The sequence below is a fragment of the Artemia franciscana genome, chromosome 9, assembly GCF_032884065.1.
Source record: "Artemia franciscana chromosome 9, ASM3288406v1, whole genome shotgun sequence".
Lineage (NCBI taxonomy): Eukaryota > Metazoa > Arthropoda > Branchiopoda > Anostraca > Artemiidae > Artemia > Artemia franciscana.
In genome coordinates, this window is record NC_088871.1 from 45,423,734 (window position 1) to 45,445,209 (window position 21,476).

The 21,476-nt window shown below is 37.1% G+C and overlaps 1 protein-coding gene across 1 annotated transcript in view; it reads left to right on the plus strand.

Annotated features, from left to right (window-relative positions):
* The window catches only part of LOC136031468 (major facilitator superfamily domain-containing protein 6-like), a 151,264-nt gene that overhangs the window by 41,921 nt on the left and 87,867 nt on the right, over positions 1-21,476 (plus strand). The window lies entirely within an intron of this gene.

Below are 21,476 nucleotides of genomic sequence, written 5' to 3' on the forward strand. Positions count from 1 at the left end.
TTACCACGAACTGTTTGAAACACAGGTCAAAGTTTGTAACTTGCAACCCCTCCCAGGGAGACTGCGGGGTAGTAAGTCGTCCCCAAAGACATAGTTATTAGGTTTTTTGACTATGGTGAATAAAATGGGTATCTCAGAATTTTGATCCGGTGACTTTTGGGAAAAATGAGCGTGGGAGGGGGCCTAGGTGCCCTCCAATTTTTTTGGTCACTTAAAAAGGGCACTAGAACTTTTAATATCCGTTAGAATGAGCACTCCCGCGACATTCTAGGACGACTGGGTCGATACGATCACCCCTGGGAAAAAAAAACTAAAAAAAAACAAATAAACACGCGTCCGTGATTTGTCTTCTGGCAAAAAATTCGAAATTCCACATTTTTGTAGATGGGAGCTTGAAACTTCTACAATAAGGTTCTCTGATACGCTGAATCTGATGGTGTGATTTTAGTTAAGATTGTATGACTTTTAGGGGGGTGAATTCCCCTTTTTTCTAAAATGAGGCAAATTTTCTCAGGCTCGTAACTTTTGATAAGTCAGACTAATCTCGATGAAAGTTATATATTTGAAATCAGCATTAAAATGCAATTTTTTTGATGTAGCTATTGGTATCAAAATTCCATTTTTTAGAGTTTTGGTTACTGTTGAGCCGGGTCGCTCCTTACTACAGTTCGTTACCACGAACTGTTTGAAAATGTGGAATTTCGCAGTTTTTGCCAGAAGAAAGATCACGGATACGTGTTTATTTGTTTCTTTGTTTGTATTTTTCCCCCAGGGGTGATCGTATCGACTGAGTAGTCCTAGAATGCCGCGAGAGGGCTCATTCTAACGGAAATTAAAAGTTCTAGTGCCCTTTTTAAGTGACCTAAAAATTGGAGGGCACCTAGGCCCCCTCCCACGCTCATTTTTTCCCAAAAGCCAGCGGATCAAAATTCTGAGATAGCCATTTTATTTACCATAGTCGAAAAACCTAATAACTATGTCTTTAGGGACGATTTACTCCCCCGCAGTCCCCGTGGGAGGGGCTGCAAGTTACAAACTTTGACCTGTGTTTACATATAGTAATGGTTACTAGGAAGTGTACAGACGTTTTCAGGGGGATTTGTTTCGTTTAGTGGGGAGAGTTGAGGGGGTAGGGCTTACGTGGGAGGATATTTCAATGGAGAAACTTATCATGGGGGAAGAGAATTTCAGTAGAGAACCTACTATAGAAGTATCAAGGGGGAAGTAGAGAACCCTACTGTAGAAGTATCAAGCTCCTATCTGAAAAAGTGTGGAATTTTGTATTTTTTGCCAGAAGGCAGATCAGGGATGCGTGTTTATTTTTTATTTATTTTTATTTTTTCCCAGGGGTGATCGTATCGACCCAGTGGTCCTAGAAATGTCGCAAGAAGGCTCATTTTGACGAAAACTGAGCTCCCTTTTTAGTTACCCAAAAATTGGAGGGTATCTAGGCCCCCTCCCACGCTCTTTTTCCGAAAGTCACCTTATCAAAATGTTCAGATAGCCATTTTGTTCAGCATATTCGAAAAATCCAATAATTATGTCTTTGGGGACGACTTAATCCCCCACAGTCCCCGGGGAGGGGATGCAAGTTAAACACTTTGACCTGTGTGTACATATAGTAATGGTTATTTGGAAGTAGACAGACGTTTTCAGGGGAACTTTTTCGCGTTGGAGGGGGAAGGAGTTCATATGGGAGCATCTTTCCATGGAGGTGGTCTCTTCCCTCAATTCCCCGCTCTTTACGGTAAAGTTTTTTACTGTTTTAAAAAGTAGAGTTGAGAGAAAGAGTTAAACTTTAGCGTAAAGAGCGGGGCATTTAGGAGGGAACAGCCCCTTTCATATACGGAGTAATTTCTGTTCATTTTAAGTTTTAATATCGCTCCTTACTTTCAGTTAAAAAAAAAACTTGTTTTTTTATTTAATCCATCAAAATCCAAATAAACATCATTGGAATATTGATAATTTTTTCTGCGCTACCAAAAGTATTGTATTCATAAGATTTTACAGTTCCATGAAATATAATTAAACAAAGAAAAATTGTTTTTCAACTAAAGTAAGGAGCAAGTTTAAAACTTAAAATAAACATAAATTACTCACTATATAAGGGTGACTGCCCCCTTCTCCAATACTTTGTCCATTAAAGAAAGTTTTTTAGTGCTTTGAAAAATCTTAAGAAGCTAAATTTCACAGTAAAGAGTAAGGAGCTAAGGAGCAAACAGCCACTTAATATAAAAGATATTCTGTTCAAATAGGTTCCAAATCTGTTTCTTACTTTCAGATGAAAACCCCCTTTTTCTATTTTATTTCTGATTGTCTTCCCAATCCTACCCAGGCCTAACCCAGATATAATTTGAGGTACCTGTCCCTAAAATCCTTGGTCAATTGCGTTTAAAATACGTAAATTAATAATTGTACGTTCATTAGTACCGTCCTACATTTAAATTTGCAATTTAAATTTTGGATAAAATTTGAATATACTTAAAAAATTGGCGATGAATAGTACTTTTGGTGAGAAGTCCTTGTTCATATTACTACTAAAGAATTTTGATTAGAAAAAAAAGGAGTATTATTGTCCGTATGGATGAAAATTCTGTGAGACTTTTGATCTTCTACATAACTGAAGCCATTACAACCTCTAAAATAGGATTTTCTTATCGGTTAATACATTACATACATTCGTTAAATACATTGAAGTAGATCATAGAAATAGAAAAAGAAAAATATTACCATTTAAAATTGCCGAAAACTAAGTTCCTAGCAGTATTTGCCACCCCAAAGAAATTTCCTTATGGGGCTGATGATAACCTGCCTTGCATTTTTCCACCTATGTGCTATTAGATATGAGAATGTAACATTTTAGCTGTATAGATAAATATTTTGATTAATTCCTACTTCGCCCCTGCGTCTTTCAACATTTATCTGAAGCCTCAGAAAGAGTAAGCAGTTTTTATTCATTAAGATGTACACTTTTGGGAATCTACCCTACCCCCATCTAAAGAATGACTCACCCCCCTTTATTATAGCAGATACGCAATTACAGATCACCAAATATAGCCTGATTTCATTACAAATAAAGTGAATCAATTTGGTTGAACCAAGTATTGCCACCGTTTGGCACTACTCCTTTTGCAACTGGGAAGTCTAAAATGCAGTTATTGATACCTTTAAATCAATTAACTTCTCAAAATTTTAAATTGATTGCAAAGTCATCCTCTTCGGGGTAAAGTCATAGTTTGGTGCCCTAAGCCACCTAAACACTGCTATTTCGGCGTCTTCCCCCCTCAAGAAGATTTTCTGCCGGTGCTCTTGATGAAAAGCGTTCATTTAGAGGACAAATTCAGAATATGCTGCCAGATTTTTCACTCTTAAGGTATGCTCAATTTCACATACAGCCTGATCACATGAGACAACGGTGTAATTCAATAGTAGTTCTCTGGCAGTATTTTGGAAAGTGCTTATGGATTCTTCCACGACTTCTGGATTAGAGGGAGAATGGGGAACCACTGGCAGGTATCCAGTCTTAGTAATACAAATATCAAGCCTTATTGTCATAAATACCTCAGAAACATTTAAAATCAAAATATTCTTGAAATTTTGCTGAGTCACTTGACACATTCATATGTGTCAATGAAGCTCTTTACTTTTCGTTAAAAAATTTCTTGTAGAAAACTTTCTTTTTTAATTTATAAATAAAAAACCGAGTCGAGGTCTAAAAAGTCAAGTAAAGGACCATGCTGGACAGTACAAAACACTTAGTTGAAATCAAAATATTTTCGTTTGGGCGGGAGTCTAGTTTTTCAAAGTTTGTATGCTATAAGGCTAATGTACAGATTTTGTATAATTTAACATGTTTTTCATTTACTCTTCTGGATATTAATTGAGATAATTATTCAAGAAAAGTCACCTACATATCCTCAAAATAACAAGAATAAGTCTCTGTAATTGAAGATAAAATGGTGTACAGGAATTTTTGGAGATGTGTAAGAGAGTAATAAACTTTTAAACCATTTACTTTACTTTTCTGGGGCTTTTCAAATCAACACCTATAGGAACTGGAACAGTTAGAGAAATTTTGCAACAAGACTTAAATATTCAAAGGCCAAATTTCTATGAAAGCCTATGGTCCAATTGGTCCTTGTCTATACCCTTCTAACACTAAGGAATTAGCAGTAATAAAATTTGCCATCTATAAAATGCCTTGTTGCAATTTCTTTTGATGAAGAGGGCATGACAAATATATAATTCACCACAAATTTAATGATATCTGTGTATGAATACGAGCTAGGAATGCAAGATAGAGTTCAAAGTTCCCTCCCCTCTCAAAGTCTAATAATTATCATTATACTAATTAATTTGCCTCCTACTGACACCGAGTTAATACCCCAAAAATTACCACATTCAAATCGCTTGGTACTTTCTCGTTTTCAACAATAATATTCATAATCTTTAGTAATTTTTCTCTAACTACAGTTCGATTATTTGTTTTAAGTTCTGTTCGTTCTGTTCGTTAGTAAGTTTTCTCTAACTACAGTTCGATTGTTTATTTTAATTTCTGTTCGTTTCAGATTTCCTTTACGTATTGTTGGTAATTCGTTGTAGTTTTGCCATAATTGAATGCAAAAATCTTCCACAAATTAACAAAATCACTGTTGTAAGAAAATATTTTCAGTAGGATCACGGGAAATTTGTAGTTTCAATTAAAAAATTCTAAGTAATATATCAAAATACATTTGCTGCCGACAAACTTAAACAAGATGGTTTTGACAAAAACACTCGTATGTGACACTTTTTGACATTTTCTGGTTTGGTTACATTCTTAGTCAGAATGATCCGAGGCAAAAAAAACCGAAGGCATTTTATAATATGGCACAATATAATAAAGCACACAATATGGCACAATATGGTACAATAATAAAGCACAATAGATATTAAAAACTGTCATCTTCAAACGGATTCTCTTTCTACTACATGATACATGTCATGCCATCTATAATATATGTCAAGGAAATTTTAAAACAGATATCCTGCTTATGATTAGCAAAACATAGGGTTGTGATGGTACAGTTGATTGAGGGAACTCTGCTTGGCACTACGGGGCCTTAGATTCAATCGAATCTGCCGAAGCTTATTAGCTGCTGAAGCTGCCGAAGCAGCTGTCTAAGCTGCTATGACCAATTGCCGAAGGGACAACACTGGGACACTTTTAGTCAAGAAGTGTTGTCAAAGCATAAACTAGAAAAAAATTGGTGAAATATAACGTTGAAAATTTCGCTGTTATATATCTTTTAACAATATACTGTCATTTATTTTTTAATTATCAATTATTATTACAATGATTTATTTGAATTTTCGAATCTGTACTCTATACCAAAAAGCATACATTTTGAAAGCTGAAAGTCAATTGAATAGTGCGTCGATACTTGCTGACCTTTAAATGATCGTCAAAACAGAAGCAGACAATCTTTGGTTAGTTAGTTTAAGTTTTTACAGTCCTAATGTTTGTTCCTAGGTTCGCTGTTGCTTTTGTTTTTCATTATTTATGTGTCCTTTTTGTGTTTGTTCTTGAGGTTATTTCGGTGGGGATTCTTATTTTTGTGCTTATTTTTGTTGCTTTTTTTCACTCCTTCGTTCTTGTATGCTTGATCCCGTGTTCATTTCTTTCGGACTTTCTTCGTGCACTGATTCACTCTTGTACTAGTTTTTTTTTCCTGTATTTGGAAAAATATACCAATTACATACACCAATACAAAAATATACCAATTATATGGATGGGGGGAGGAGGCGAAAAACCAATGGAGTAAAAAATTCTAATTTTCTAAACCGACGGAGTGTAATAACCCTGCATGCGTAAAGAGGGCTGTTGGCACAATACATTATTTTTTTTTCTGACCATGGCACTTCGTATAGAAAGAGTTGCCGTAAAAAATTAAAAGGGGGCTCATTCAATTAGGAACTGAAAGTTCTAGTGACACTTCTAAGATTCAAAAGTGACTGAAGGGTAACTAGATCCCCCCCCCCCCAACGCCCATTATTTTCCCAAACACACCCAATCAAAATTTTGAAATAACCATTAGTACTTCTTAATTATTCAAAACAAACCCAAGAAATGAAGTTAGATGAAATATACCAGAGTATGACGGAAATATAATACTTTATTAACAAAATTATGCGAACTAAAGCAGAAAATTATGGAGGGCAGGTCGCATGGAATCCATTATATTAAAAACCTAACGCATAACCACCTTTATTTATTAAATATTTAATTAAAATATACCTATATAGTAATTTTCCTCACTTAAAATAAGCAAAGCATAATCGATTACATTGAGGCAAACCGGTTTTCGTCAGATCTTATAGAATGAAATTCGTGAGTGTGCTCTGAACAGTTAACAAGTACCTAACCACTTCGTTCAGCATAGTTGAAAGGTCCAGGAATTATGTCTTTGGGAATGACAACCCTCACAGCCCTCATGGCAAGAACTATACGTTATGCTAGGTGCCCATTATTAACTTTTAAGGTCTTATGGAAAAGTTTGGTCGTAAAAACTTCGGAGGGAGCTCCTTCAATTGGAAATCAGAAGCACTATTTCTCTTTTTAAGAGTAAAAAATGGTCGGAGGGCAGCTTGCCCTTCCCCTCTCCGAATATACCCAATAAAATTTTGAGATGGCCATTTTGTTCAAAATATTCTAAAGACCATGGAGCAAGGCCTTTGGGGTTGAAACAAGCTCCCAGAGCCTGGAGGCAAGGGGTTATAAGCTATGCCCCTTGTGGATAAAATGTTTATATGGAAGGGGTAATAGTATAAACTTCAGAGGAGGCCAATTTAATTTGAAACTGAAATTTCTAGTTTCCTTTTAAGAGTCAATAATTATGGAGGGCAACTACATCCTCCCACCCACCAAAGCAATCTTTCCCCCGAATGCACCTGATTGAAATTCTGAGACAGCTATTTTGCTCAAAATAATTCAAAGAACATAAAACAATACCTCCAGGCTTGAAACAACCTCCCAGATCCCAGGGGCAAAGGTACCAAGTTGTGCCCTGGGGATGTAGCAGGTTTTTACGGGAAGGGTGTTCGTGAAAACTTTGTACTAGGCTCATTAGATTAGAGTTTCGAAGTTTTAGTGTCCTTTTTAAGAGTTGAAATATTGAAGGGCAACTATCACACACCCTCCTCCCACGATCATCCTTTCTCAAGTTAAAATTTTGAGATATGTATTTTTTTTGCAGCATTGCTGAAAGGTCTAGTAATTATGGCTCTGGTGATGTCAACTAACCCACCCCCCATCCCCCACATCCCTTAGGGCAAGGGCGCTTATAGTTCGTTACAAATCACTTATTGTTCACATTTAGTACTAGCTGGGACCCGGTGGCTTCGCCGCCGAGCCCCAGCACGGCACGTGGCAGGCTTCTATATATGGATTCTCATTGTCCCTTGTGTTCTAACCGCAGACAGTTTGCTGTCTTTTCACATTTCAGTTTTTTCAAAGATTTTTGACTATTAAAACAAGTCCAATTTCTAACAATGATATCTACTAAGCTTCAAAGTTTTGGTTTTCTTTTTTAAGGTTTTTGAATTCTCGTAATCCCTGGTTTTTTAAATTTTAATTTTCTTTAGATTTTTTTCTTTTTCAGTTTTTTTTCTTTTTTAGTTTTTCAGTTTTTCTAGCTTTTTAGTCTTTTTTTAGTTGTTCTCTTTTTTTCTTTTTAGTGTTTTTAGATGTTTACCCTTTTTAGTTTTTTACTAGTTTTTTCTTCTTTTTTTATTTTCTTTTTCTTCTTTATTTTTTTTTCCTCAACGTGGAAACTTGAGGATATACAACTGGTAATTCCTCTGATTTACTATGGTAATTCCTCGACACGCATTATTTTTTTACTTTCTCTTTCAAACGCAAGCCTGGTTTCGCGTTGTTATTGTAATACATCGATACGCTTTCTTTTGGTAATTTCTCTCTGAGCCGCAAGCCTACCCCCCCCCCCCTAAAGCAATATGTATGCAAGGTGCTAATTTCTAGCTGCGTAAAACCTGTGGATATACAACATTCTTCGCAGTCTCATTGTCTGTGCATATAAATAGATTGTCCGGTTTACCGAATCTTGAACATGCAACATATAATTGACCATGGGAAAAACAATCCGTATTCAGATCTATACCTCATTATTCTAATGAATGCCCTTGAGCTTTGTTGATGGTGATTGCTAATCGAACATTCCTTAAATGTTCGTCATTTAAGTCTTCATTACTATATGTACATTGTGCACAGACAATGGGACAGCGAAGAATCTTGTATATTCGCAAGTTTTACGTAGTTAGAAACATATATATATATATATATATATATATATATATATATATATATATATATATATATATATATATATATATATATATATATATATATATATATATATATATATATATATATATATATATATATATATATATATATATATATATATATATATATATATATATATATATATATATATAGCTGTTGGAGTGGCGCTTCGCGCCACCCCAACACCTAGTTGGTGGGGCGCTTCGCGCCCCCCAAGCCCCCCCCCGCGCGCGTAAGTCGTTACGCGCCATATTAGTTACGCGCCATTGTAGTTGTGTCCCTGTGTCCCACCTGTGAATATAGATAGATTTATATATGTGTTTCAAACTACGTAAAAATTGTGAATATACAACATTCTTGGCTTTCCCATTGTCTGTGCATATACAAAGCCGTATGTACTAATAATGACGTCATATGCAAACGCTCTTTTTACAAACAAACAAACATGCATACACACAACTCGTTTTTATATAGATAGATAGATAGATAGATACAATACAAATTAACTGCGTAAAACTTGCGAATATACAACATTCTTCGCTGTCCAATTGTCGCTGCATATAAATAGATTGTCAGGTTTACCGACCCTCGAACATGCAACGTACAATTGTCCATGGGAAATACAATCAGTATTAAGATCTATACCACATTTTTCTAATGATTGACCTTGAGCTTTGTTAATGGTGATTGCAAATGCTAATCGAATTGGGAATTGCAATCTTTTAAATTGAAAAGGCAGATCCGTTGGAATCATGGGAATGCGAGGAATAAGAACAGCCTCACCCTCAAAAGGCCCTGTCAAGATTGTGGCCTCTATTAGGTTTTCCATTGTTTTTTTTACGGCAAGTCGCGTGCCATTGCAAAGCTTTGGTGGGTTGATATTTCTTAAAAGTATTATTGGTACGCCTATTTTTAGTTGTAGCACGTGTGGTGGAAACCCTGAAAGATCCACGGAATTTAAAAATTCAGATGGATAATTAACCGCTTCATTTGGTTCCAAAACTGTGTCGACTGACTTGTAAAGGACTGCCTGGTCTCGAATCTTGGTCAAAACAATATTGTTGATTTCGTGGACGTCTATATTCTTGGGTGCGAGAATCGCTCTTTCACTTAGCCATTTATTATTTTTATAATTTTTTATAATATTCGGAAATACTTTTCCAATCAATTCATTTTTGGACGTCACTACATTACAGAAATCAGCAGGTAGTTGTATACGTCCTGAAATTGAGTCTACTGGGAGCTTTCCGTTTCCAATTGCCAGCAATTGATCTGAAAATGTTTGACCAGAGTCATCGTTTTGCAATCGGACACGCATATTTGTAGTTAATTTTAATGTTTTTACGTGTGCCCATAAATTAGAATTTTTCAGGCAAGCATTCATTTCGTCTGCAGGAGTTGATCTAGGTATTATAGGTAATGTTTGCCTGAAATCTCCCGCAAGCAATATTAATGTGCTGCCAAAGGGTTTCGACTTCCCTCGCAAATCTTTCAAGCATTGATCCAGAGCCTCGAGCGTTTTTTTGTGTGCCGTTGTGCACTCATCCCAAATAATAAGTTTGCATTGCTGCAATACTTTACCCATCCCAGATGATTTGGAAATATTGCACGTGGGAGTTTCTGTAGAATGCAAATTCAGAGGCAATTTCAAAGCGGAATGAGCAGTTCTTCCACCAGGCAGCAATGTTGCGGCTATTCCGGACGACGCAATTGCCAACGCTATATCATTTTTTGATCGAATTGATGCCAGAATCAGTTTTATCATAAACGTTTTACCAGTACCTCCTGGCACATCCAAAAAGAAAATTTCTCCAACGTTGTTATCGACACAATGCATTATCGTATCATAAATGTCTTTTTGCTCCGACGTTAACTTAGAAATGTTATTTTGTACATACGACAATAGATCACTCGTACTTTAACTTTGTTCACGATCCAATTCTACACATGTCGAAACAGCAGCGATACGGTTAGGTGAAGGCATTCCCAAATCCTGAAGAGGTTTGTTTGCCATACGTACGCACAAATCTTCTATAATAACTAAAGTGTAGTTATAAATTTCTGATGTAAAATCAAAAGTCATATCTGACGTCTCTAACTCTTTTCGATGGAGTATATCTTCGGACATTTTTGACTTATATTTTTCCCATAACTCTGTAGGAGCTGATGGAGAGCAAGTTGTTAAAATGATGCCAAACGATGCACGAATTTGACTTGGGGTTGACGTTTCGCACGCGTCATTGATGCAGTTATCCCAGTGTTGGTCATTCTCCAATAAATTCAGAGCTTGGCATGCACTACGGTAAGTGTCATGCATAGTACCGTTTACAGTCCTCAAATACTCAAAGGATGTCGGACCGGGTACATTCACCAAAAGCAGGCGTAGAAAGAAGCATTCATGTTGATTGGGGTGAATGGTGTAGAGTCTTCCTATCGTGGTATCTTTGAAGACGGTAGGCTGGCCGTCGACTGACTTACCCTGTTTTCGACGTTCAAATACTTTATTTTTAGTATTCCACGTGTAATACGAAGGCACTTCAGTATACAGCAGTTTTTTTTGCAAAAGAATCATTTTTGCAAAGCGAAAAGAAACCGGTTAACTTTGTATCCGGTGGATTCAGGGCTCTTTGTTGCACGTTGGTTTCCGAGAAATAAACACGTTGACCATTCTGTAAATGTACCGCTAAGTGAACAACAGCTGGACTACGTTCATGTATCGGAAATGAAAGAATTCGCCAAACAGCTTCATTACTGCTTATGTATCTTCCAGCCTGATATTGTACGATTTCGTCGATATCTTTGATTTCGGGCTGCAAGCCAAAAACTGCCATGTCACTGCCTTTGTTGACGTATTTACATATGTATTTGATTGCCTTTACGGAGTTACAGAATTCAACGTTTATGTGTGCATTAAATGTTTTTGATAATAATGGAGAATATGGAACAACCCACTGGTTATCTACTTCGATGGTGGTACCGTTACGCTTCTTTATTATTGCTGTTTTACCGCTATCTTCAGTAGATCTTCTTCTATATTGTGGGTAACCATCATTGCCAGTAATTGTGTTGGATACTAAAAGTCGAGGATATTGCTTTGTGCACCTTCCTTCGGCCATGCATTGTGAATTTTCGTTCAGTGCACCGCAAGGTCCATGTATCATATTTTTTACAATAATATCATGTAACCCCTTATCGACATTTTCGTCAGGTATTTCAGCGGAAATCACATCATAAATTTCGTTCGAAGTAATTTTTTTTATGTAGCCGGATTAGTATATGTGCGTGCAATAGCATCTTGAGCATATTCATGCATATGACGGGGACTGCCAGCATATGACGAAGGTAAAATTGTTAATCTTCCAACGTTTGTGGTATTACCATCATTTATAACTGCATCTCGCAAATGAATGTATTGTTCAGAGCGGAGCTTGGTCTGATTCAGGCGGATATATAGCAAACGTTCTGATTCAATTTTAGCATACATATCAACCATAAATTGGTGAAACAATTCACGGCATTTTAAAATATAATTTTCTTCATCCTGCCGAATCATTAGTCTATAGGAATAATAATGCATTGCACTGCATTTCTTATTCATTTCTTTGTTAATGGCTGGATTCATCAATTTAATATTAAAGTGATAGCCGTCGGCTCCATCCCAAAAAATGATAGGATATTGTAGGGCATCGTAGCATCGATGAGTTTAAGCAATTCTTAACAACTGAGCGTTTCGCTTATGAAGAATAATATCTCGAGGTAAAAACTGATCACCGACCATAACGATTGCCATTTCGTCGATAGTTGGAGCATTGTATCTACGCACATGTTGGCCAGGAGGCGTTTTGTCATCGTAAATAACAATTTTATGCGTATCAGTAGGCATCAAATCGATGGCTGTTTTGAACAGACGCACTAAATTATTATTTTCGTGGAAAAGATGTTGCAATTGGGAAACGATTGTCCTTTCAACGTTGGGAGAAATTTCGCAACGTGCATTCAATTCAGAATTTCTATCACTGATGAAGTACAATTGTAAAAATTTATTATTCTCGCCTGAGAATGGTAGAAGGGACCCTGCTCTATGATAAATTTGCCCTTTTACTTTGAAAGTAGACATAAATTGATCTGGATTTTCGATTTGGGCTCCAAACGACGTCATTTGGAAACATGAGTTATATTTTCTGATTTGTGACAAAAAACACTTAGATTCTGACGTAGTTCCAGTAAGGAAAGTCTTCAATGGCTCTGGTGGTGCAGCCAATAGAGGAAGTTTAACTTTTCCTGAGGCGCAACACATTCCCACTGTTTCACCATTGAATTTCAAGGCCTTGCAATAGGGAAAAATTTTAGACATAGTCCCGATTTGAACACATCTACTCAAGCTATAATCATCGACTGGGCTGTACCTGAATGCCAGGCGATAACGTTCAGGTTGCTCTGATTCCTCGGCACGCTTTCTTTTCTTACTTTCTCTATCAGCAGCAAGCCTGATTTCTTGCTGTTCTTGTGATTCCTCGGCACGCCTTTTTTTTCACTTTCTCTTTTAGCAGCAAGTCTGGTTTCATGTTGCTCTGGTAGTTCCTCGGCACGCCTTCTTTTTTCACTTTCTCTTTTAGCAGCAATTCTGCTTTCGCGTTGCTCTGGTAGTTCCTCGGCACGCTTTCTGTTCTTTCTTTCTCTATCAGCCTCAAGCCTGTTTCCTTGCTGTTCTTTTGATTCCTCGGCACGCTTTCTTTTCTGACTTTCTCTATCAGCAGCAAGTTTTTTGGCATAGACTCTTTGAGCATCTTCCTCGGCTGTTGCCATTATAAGTTCATCAGTCATTTTAAAGTTAAACATTAATAGATTTCTACGTGAACGCATGTCTTTAATGACGTCACCGTCATAACAAAAATGACGACAACTAAGTTCATTACGTCAGTCAACACACAAACATGACGTCACCTGACAGACACATCCACAGACAACTTATTTTTATATATATACCAGCTGTTGGGGTGGCGCTTCGCGCCACCCCAACACCTAGTTGGTGGGGGCGCTTCGCGCCCCCCCAAGCCCCCCCGTAAACCCCCCGTTTCGCGCGCGCGTAAGTCGTTACGCGCCATATTAGTTACGCGCCATTGTAGTTGTGTCCCTGTGTCCCACCTGTGAATATAGATAGATTTATATATGTGTTTCAAACTACGTAAAAATTGCGAATATACAACATTCTTGGCTTTCCCATTGTCTGTCCATATACAAAGCCGTATGTACTAATAATGACGTCATATGCAAACGCTCTTTTTACAAACAAACAAACATGCATACACACAACTCGTTTTTATATAGATAGATAGATAGATAGATACAATACAAATTAACTACGTAAAACTTGTGAATATACAACAGTCTTCGCTGTCCCATTGTCTGTGCGTATAAATAGATTGTCAGGTTTACCGACCCTCAAAGATGCAACATACAATTGTACATTGGTAAAGCAATCTGTATTAAGATCTATATCGCATTTTTCTAGTGATTGCCCTTGAGCTTTGTTGATGGTGGTTGCAAATGCTAATCGAATTGGGAATTGCAATCTTTTAAATTGAAAAAGCAGATCCGTTGGAATCATGGGAATGCGAGGAATAAGAACAGCCTCACCCTCATAAGGCCCTGTCAAGATTGTGGCATCTATTAGGTTTTCCATTGTTTTTTTTTACGGCAAGTCGCGTGCCATTGCAAAGCTTTGGTGGGTTGATATTTCTTAAAAGTATTATTGGTACGCCTATTTTTAGTTGTAGCAGGTGTGGTGGACACCCTGAAGGATCTATGGAATTTAAAAATTCAGATGGATAATTAACCGCTTCATTTGGTTCCGAAATACAAATTAACTGCGTAAAACTTGCGAATATACAACATTCTTCGCTGTCCAATTCTCGCTGCATATAAATAGATTGTCAGGTTTACCGACCCTCGAACATGCAACGTACAATTGTCCATGGGAAAAACAATCAGTATTAAGATCAATACCACATTTTTCTAATGATTGACCTTGAGCTTTGTTAATGGTGATTGCAAATGCTAATCGAATTGGGAATTGCAATCTTTTAAATTGAAAAGGCAGATCTGTTGGAATCATGGGAATGCGAGGAATAAGAACAGCCTCACCCTCAAAAGTCGAGTGCCATTGCAAAGCTTTGGTGGGTTTATGTTACGTAACAATATTATTGGTACGCCTATTTTTAGTTGTAGCACGTGTGGTGGAAACCCTGAAAGATCTATGGAATTTAAAAATTCAGATGGATAATTAACCGCTTCATTTGGTTCCAAAACTGTGTCGACTGACTTGTAAAGGACTGCCTGGTCTTGAATCTTGGTCAAAACAATATTGTTGATTTCGTGGACGTCTATATTTTTGGGTGCGAGAATCGCTCTTTCACTTAGCCATTTATTATTTTTATAATTTTTTAGAATATTCGGAAATACTTTTTCAATCAATTCATTTTTGGACGTCACTAAATTACAGAAATTATTGCCAGCTATTGATCTGAAAATGTTTGACCAGAGTCATCGTTTTGCAATCGGACACGCATATTTGTAGTTAATTTTAATTCTTTTACGTGTGCCCATAAATTAGAATTTTTCAGGCAAGCATTCATTTCGTCTGCAGGAGTTGATCTAGGTATTATAGGTAATGTTTGCCTGAAATCTCCCGCAAGCAATATTAAGGTGCTGCCAAAGGGTTTCGACTTCCCTCGCAAATCTTTCAAGCATTGATCCAGAGCCTCGAGCGATTTTTTGTGTGCCATTGTGCACTCATCCCAAATAATAAGTTTGCATTGCTGCAATACTTTACCCATCCCAGATGATTTGGAAATATTGCACGTGGGAGTTTCTGTAGAATGCAAGTTCAGAGGCAATTTCAAAGCGGAATGAGCAGTTCTTCCACCAGGCAGCAATGTTGCGGCTATTCCGGACGACGCAATTGCCAACGCTATATCATTTTTAGATCGAATTGATGCCAGAATCAGTTTTATCACAAACGTTTTACCAGTACCTCCTGGCGCATCCAAAAAGAAAATTTCTCCAACGTTGTTATCGACACAATGCATTATCGTATCATAAATGTCTTTTTGTTCCGACGTTAACTTGGAAATGTTATTTTGTACATACGACAATAGATCACTCGTACTGTAACTTTGTTCACGATCCAATTCTACACATGTCGAAACAGCAGCGATACGGTTAGGTGAAGGCATTCCCAAACCCTGAAGAGGTTTGTTTGCCATACTTATGCAAAAATCTTCTATAACAACTAAAGTGTAGTTATAAATTTCTGGTGTAAAATCAAAAGTCATGTCTGACGTCTCTAACTGTTTTCGATGAAGTATATCTTCGGACATTTTTGACTTATATTTTTCCCATAAATCTGTAGGAGCTGATGGAGAGCAAGTTGTTAAAATGATGCCAAACAATGCACGAATTTGACTTGGGGTTGACGTTTCGCACGCGTCATTGATGCAGTTATCCCAGTGTTGGTCATTCTCCAATAAATTCAGAGCTTGGCATGCACTACGGTAAGTGTCATGTATAGTACCATTTACAGTCCTCAAATACTCAAAGGATGTCGGACCGGGTACATTCACCAAAAGCAGGCGTAGAAAAAAGCATTCATGTTGATTGGGGTGAACGGTGTAGAGTCTTCCTATCGTGGTATCTCTGAAGATGGTAGGTTGGCCGTCGACTGACTTACCCTGTTTTCGACGTTCAAATACTTTATTTTTAGTATTCCACGTGTAATACGAAGGCACTTCAGTATACAGCAGTTTTTTCGCAAAAGAATCATTTTTGCAAAGCGAAAAAAAAGCTGTTAATGTTGTATCCGGTGGATTCAGGACTCTTTGTTGCACGTTGGTTTCCGTGAAATAAACACGTTGACCATTCTGTAAATGTACCGCTAAGTGAACAACAGCTGGACTACGTTCATGTATCGGAAATGAAAGAATTCGCCAAACAGCTTCATTACTGCTTATGTATCTTCCAGCCTGATATTCTACGATTTCATCGAAATCTTTGATTTCGGACTGCAAGCCAAAAACTGCCATTTCACTGCCTTTGTTGACGTATTTACATATGTATTTGATTGCCTTTACGGAGTTACAGTATTCAACGTTTATGTGTGCATTAAATGTTTTTGATAATAAAGGGGAATATGGAACAACCCACTGGTTATCTACTTCGATGGTGGTACCGTTACGCTTCTTTATTATTGCTGTTTTACCGCCATCTTCAGTAGATCTTCTTCTATATTGTGGGTAACCATCATTGCCAGTAATTGTTTTGGGTACTAAAAGTCGAGGATATTGCTTTGTGCACCTTCCTTTGGCCATGCATGGTGAATTTTCGTTCAGTGCACCGCAAGGTCCATGTATCATATTTTTTACAATAATATCATGTAACCCCTTATCGACATTTTTATCAGGTATTTCAGCGGAAATCACATCATCAATTTCGTTTGAAGTAATTTTTTTATGTAGCCAGATTAGTATATGTGCGTGTGGCAAACCTCGGTTTTGCCATTCCACTGAGTACATCCAGCATCGCACTGACCCAAACACTTCATGTTTTACAAGGTAGTTTATCAGTGATTTCAACTTTTGCCGGAAGACACGTGCCGTAATGTCATGCCTATGAACCGCCGATTGTCCTTGAAGTAAAAGCTGCAGTATCTCGTCCCAAGATTGATTACATGTAAATGTAATAAATAAATCTGGACGACCATAGAGACGAACATACGCAATAGCATCTTGAGCATATTCATGCATATGACGGGGACTGCCAACATATGACGAAGGTAAAATTGTTAATCTTCCAACGTTTGTGGTATTACCGTCATTTATAACTGCATCTCGCAAATGAATGTATTGTTCAGAGCGGAGCTTGGTCTGATTCAGGCGGATATATAGCAAACGTTCTGATTCAATTTTAGCATACATATCAACCATAAATTGGTGAAACAATTCACGGCATTTTAAAATATAATTTTCTTCATCCTGCCGAATCATTAGTCTATAGGAATAATAATGCATTGCACTGCATTTCTTATTCATTTCTTTGTTAGTGGCTGGATTCATCAATTTAATATTAAAGTGATAGCCGTCGGCTCCATCCCAAAAAATGATAGGATATTGTAGGGCATCGTAGCATCGATGAGTTTCAGCAATTCTTAACAACTGAGCGTTTCGCTTATGTAGAATAATATCTCGAGGTAAAAACTGATCACCGACCATAACGATTGCCACTTCGTCGATAGTCGGAGCATTGTATCTACGCACATGTTGGCCAGGAGGCGTTTTGTCAGCGGAAATAACAATTTTATGAGTATCAGTAGGCATCAAATCGATGGCTGTTTTGAACAGACGCACTAACTTATTATTTTCGTGGAAAAGATGTTGCAATTGGGAAACGATTGTCCTTTCAACGTTGGGAGAAATTTCGCAACGTGCATTCAATTCAGAATTTCTATCACTGATGAAGTACAATTGTAAAAATTTATGATTCTCGCCTGAGAATGGTAGAAGGGACCCTGCTTTATGATAAATTTGCCCTTTTACTTTGAAAGTAGACATAAATTGATCTGGATTTTCGATTTGGGCTCCAAACGACGTCATTTGGAAACATGAGTTGTATTGTCTGATTTTTGACAAAAAACGCTTAGATTCTGACGTAGTTCCAGTAAGGAAAGTCTTCAATGGCTCTGGTGGTGCAGCCAATAGAGGAAGTTTAACTTTTCCTCAGGCGCAACACATTCCCATTGTTTCACCATTGAATTTCAAGGCCTTGCAATAGGGACAAATTTTAGACATTGTCCCGATTTGAACACATCTACTCAAGCTATAATCATCGACTGGGTTGTACCTGAATGCCAGGCGATAACTTTCAGATTGCTCTGATTCCTCGGCACGCTTTCTTTTCTTACTTTCTCTATCAGCAGCAAGCCTGTTTCCCTGCTGGTCTTTTGATTCCTCGGCACGCCTTTTTTTTCACTTTCTCTTTTAGCAGCAAGTCTGCTTCTGCGTTGCTCTAGTAGTTCCTCGGCACGCCTTCTTTTTTCACTTTCTCTTTTAGCAGCAAGTCTGCTTCTGCGTTGCTCTGGTAGTTCCTCGGCATGCTTTCTGTTCTTTCTTTCTCTATCAGCCTCAAGCCTGTTTCCCTGCTGGTCTTTTGATTCCTCGGCACGCCTTCTTTTTTCACTTTCTCTTTTAGCAGCAAGTCTGCTTCTGCGTTGCTCTAGTAGTTCCTCGGCACGCCTTCTTTTTTCACTTTCTCTTTTAGCAGCAAGTCTGCTTTCGCGTTGCTCTGGTAGTTCCTCGGCACGCTTTCTTTTCTGACTTTCTCTATCAGCAGCAAGTTTTTTGGCATAGACTCTTTGAGCATCTTCATCAGTCATTATAAACTTAAGCATTAATAGAATTCTACGCGAACATACGTCTTATATAACTTGAATGACGTCACGCCTTCAAAGCAAAAATGATGGCAACTAATTTCATGACGTCAGCCGAAACATGACGGCGAACATATGTCTTATATAACTTGAATGACGTCACCTTCAAAGCAAAAATGATGGCAACTAATTTCATGACGTCAGCCGAAACATGACGTCACCTGATCCATCCACAGATCCACACACAGACAACTTATTTATATATATATATATATATATATATATATATATATATATATATATATATATATATATATACATATATATATATATATATATATATATATATATATATATATATATATATATATATATATATATATATATATATATATATATATATATATATATATATATATATATATTCACAGGTGGGACACAACTACAATGGCACGTAACTAATATCGCACGTAACGACTTATGCGCGAGGGTGCGAAGCGCCACCCCAACAGCTAGTTATAAATAAATCAATGGTTGATTTAATCTCTGCTATTTTGGCCGGAAATAATTATTTCTTTTAATTTCTTTTTATACATCTTGAGTGACGGGGATTCACTTGCTATTTCGAATAGCTGATATTTGTTGGCAATCTGGGGAAGTTGATATCTCAGACTTAGTCTTGATCTCTCATTTTTAACGAAGTGGAAAAGGTACTTATTCATAGCTCTGGATAAATGGCCATGTTTATTTTCAACCCAAAGTTTCAGGCTATGGAAAAATTATCACTGCGTTGGTTGTTTAAAAACCACATGCCTAAATTAAGGTGAAAATTTTGTTACAAATCAAGAATACCCAGAAATAAAAAAGATGTTCTAGTTTCAGATAATTTTTCTGTCTTCCTAGGGTTTGTTCAAAAATGCTCTAGGATCCTTACTGATTTTTTTGGAACACTTTAGAGTTCTTGTAAGTGCGAAGGGAAAGTCAACATCCTGAAGCTCGGGCAATATTGAAAGTAACATTCCACTAATGAAAAATATAAATCCTCATGATTTGGTATGGAAACAGAAACTTCAATCGATGCGAACAACCGATATTCCTGGAGACTGTTGCCCCGAATTTACTAATATGTGATTTAAACGACAAAGTTGAAACAATATCAATACCTAAATATCTAAAAATATTTACTTTTTTTATGGAGGAGGTTCCAGTATTAACAGCTTGAAATGACACATACTTTATTGACTTCGAACCTCTCCCAAACGCAATAAATTGTTAGACAATAAAACGAGGTTAGGTATTAGCCGATTATCATGAAATAAGAATTTACATTCAGAGAGACAGTTTCGAGGGACGATTGGGCCCTCGAAATTGGGTCGTTGGGTCCTCTTCATTACCTGCTTTCAAACTTATTACTGTTATCCGCAAACAATATTGGCAATTCTTCTTCTGAAGGCATGCAATTTGGAAGATCATTTCTATCAATTAAAAAGAAAGTATTGGCCCCATTACAAACTCCTAAGATACCCGTACATTTTATAGTTGGAAATTATGAGATGACTCATCACCAACTTGGACTTTAAAGCTTCTTTAAAACTTCATATAAATATGACTTATGCTAAATCAAGAGCTATTGCATGAGTTACTACATTTTCCGCGTTATCAAGAAGAATTGCATGACCTACTGTATCAAAAGCTTTTTTTATATCAAAACATATAGTTGCCGCTAGATAATTATCATCCATAGCCCCTGATAAGAAATGATGAAAAGCAGCTACTACATTCAAGGCAAAATGGTTTTATGAATTATTTTTACCACCAAAAACTGTCTATTTTTGATAAAAAAAAAAAAAAATGAATTACGCGTATTTTCATTAAGCGAGCTTGTGTTGCAGGTCCTTCTATATTACTTCAGCAGTTAGAGGGCTGTATAACTATTATTCATTATTGAATTAGGATGACAGGTTTTAGATTTCTTGGATACAGAAATTAGCAAGCTAATACTCTGACTTCGAGTCATAGGGACAATGTATGTGGATGTGGTCATAATGTGTTATTTTTTTATATTTTGGCATTTCATATAGAAGGAGCTGTCGTAGAAACTTCAATTTCAATTAGATTTGAAATTGAAGGGGCTAGTGCCCTTTTTAATAGTCGATAGTGATGGGAGGGCAATCAGTCACCTATCACTTGTTCTCCAAACACATTATTTGCCCATTATTTCTCCATACACACCCAATAAAAATTTTGAGATTACAATTTTGTTCAGCAATGGTAAAACGTCCGGGAATCATTCTTTAAGGATGGCAGAGCCCTCCCCCCACTACAAGGCCCTCAGGGCATTGGTTTTAGGTTGAGACTTGGGGGTACATAAAATTTATATAGAAAAAGTGGTCGAATAGACCTCGGAGGGGGTTCATCGGATTGGTAATCAGAAGTTCTTGTGTCCTTTTTAAGAGTCAAAGTGATCGGAGGGTCCCAGAGCCCTCATGGCAAGGGTTGTAATCTATGCCCCGGGGCATATAAGGTTTTTGCACAAAGGGTGGTCGCAGAAATTTCAGAGAGGATTCATTGGAAAGGTCGAAAGTGGCTGAAAGGCAACAAATCCCCCATACCCGCTCGCCCACCATTTCCCAAAACACGTCCAATTAAATAATTCAGATCCCCATTTTCATCAGTAAATTAGAAAGGTCTATTAATGATGTTTTTTGGGAT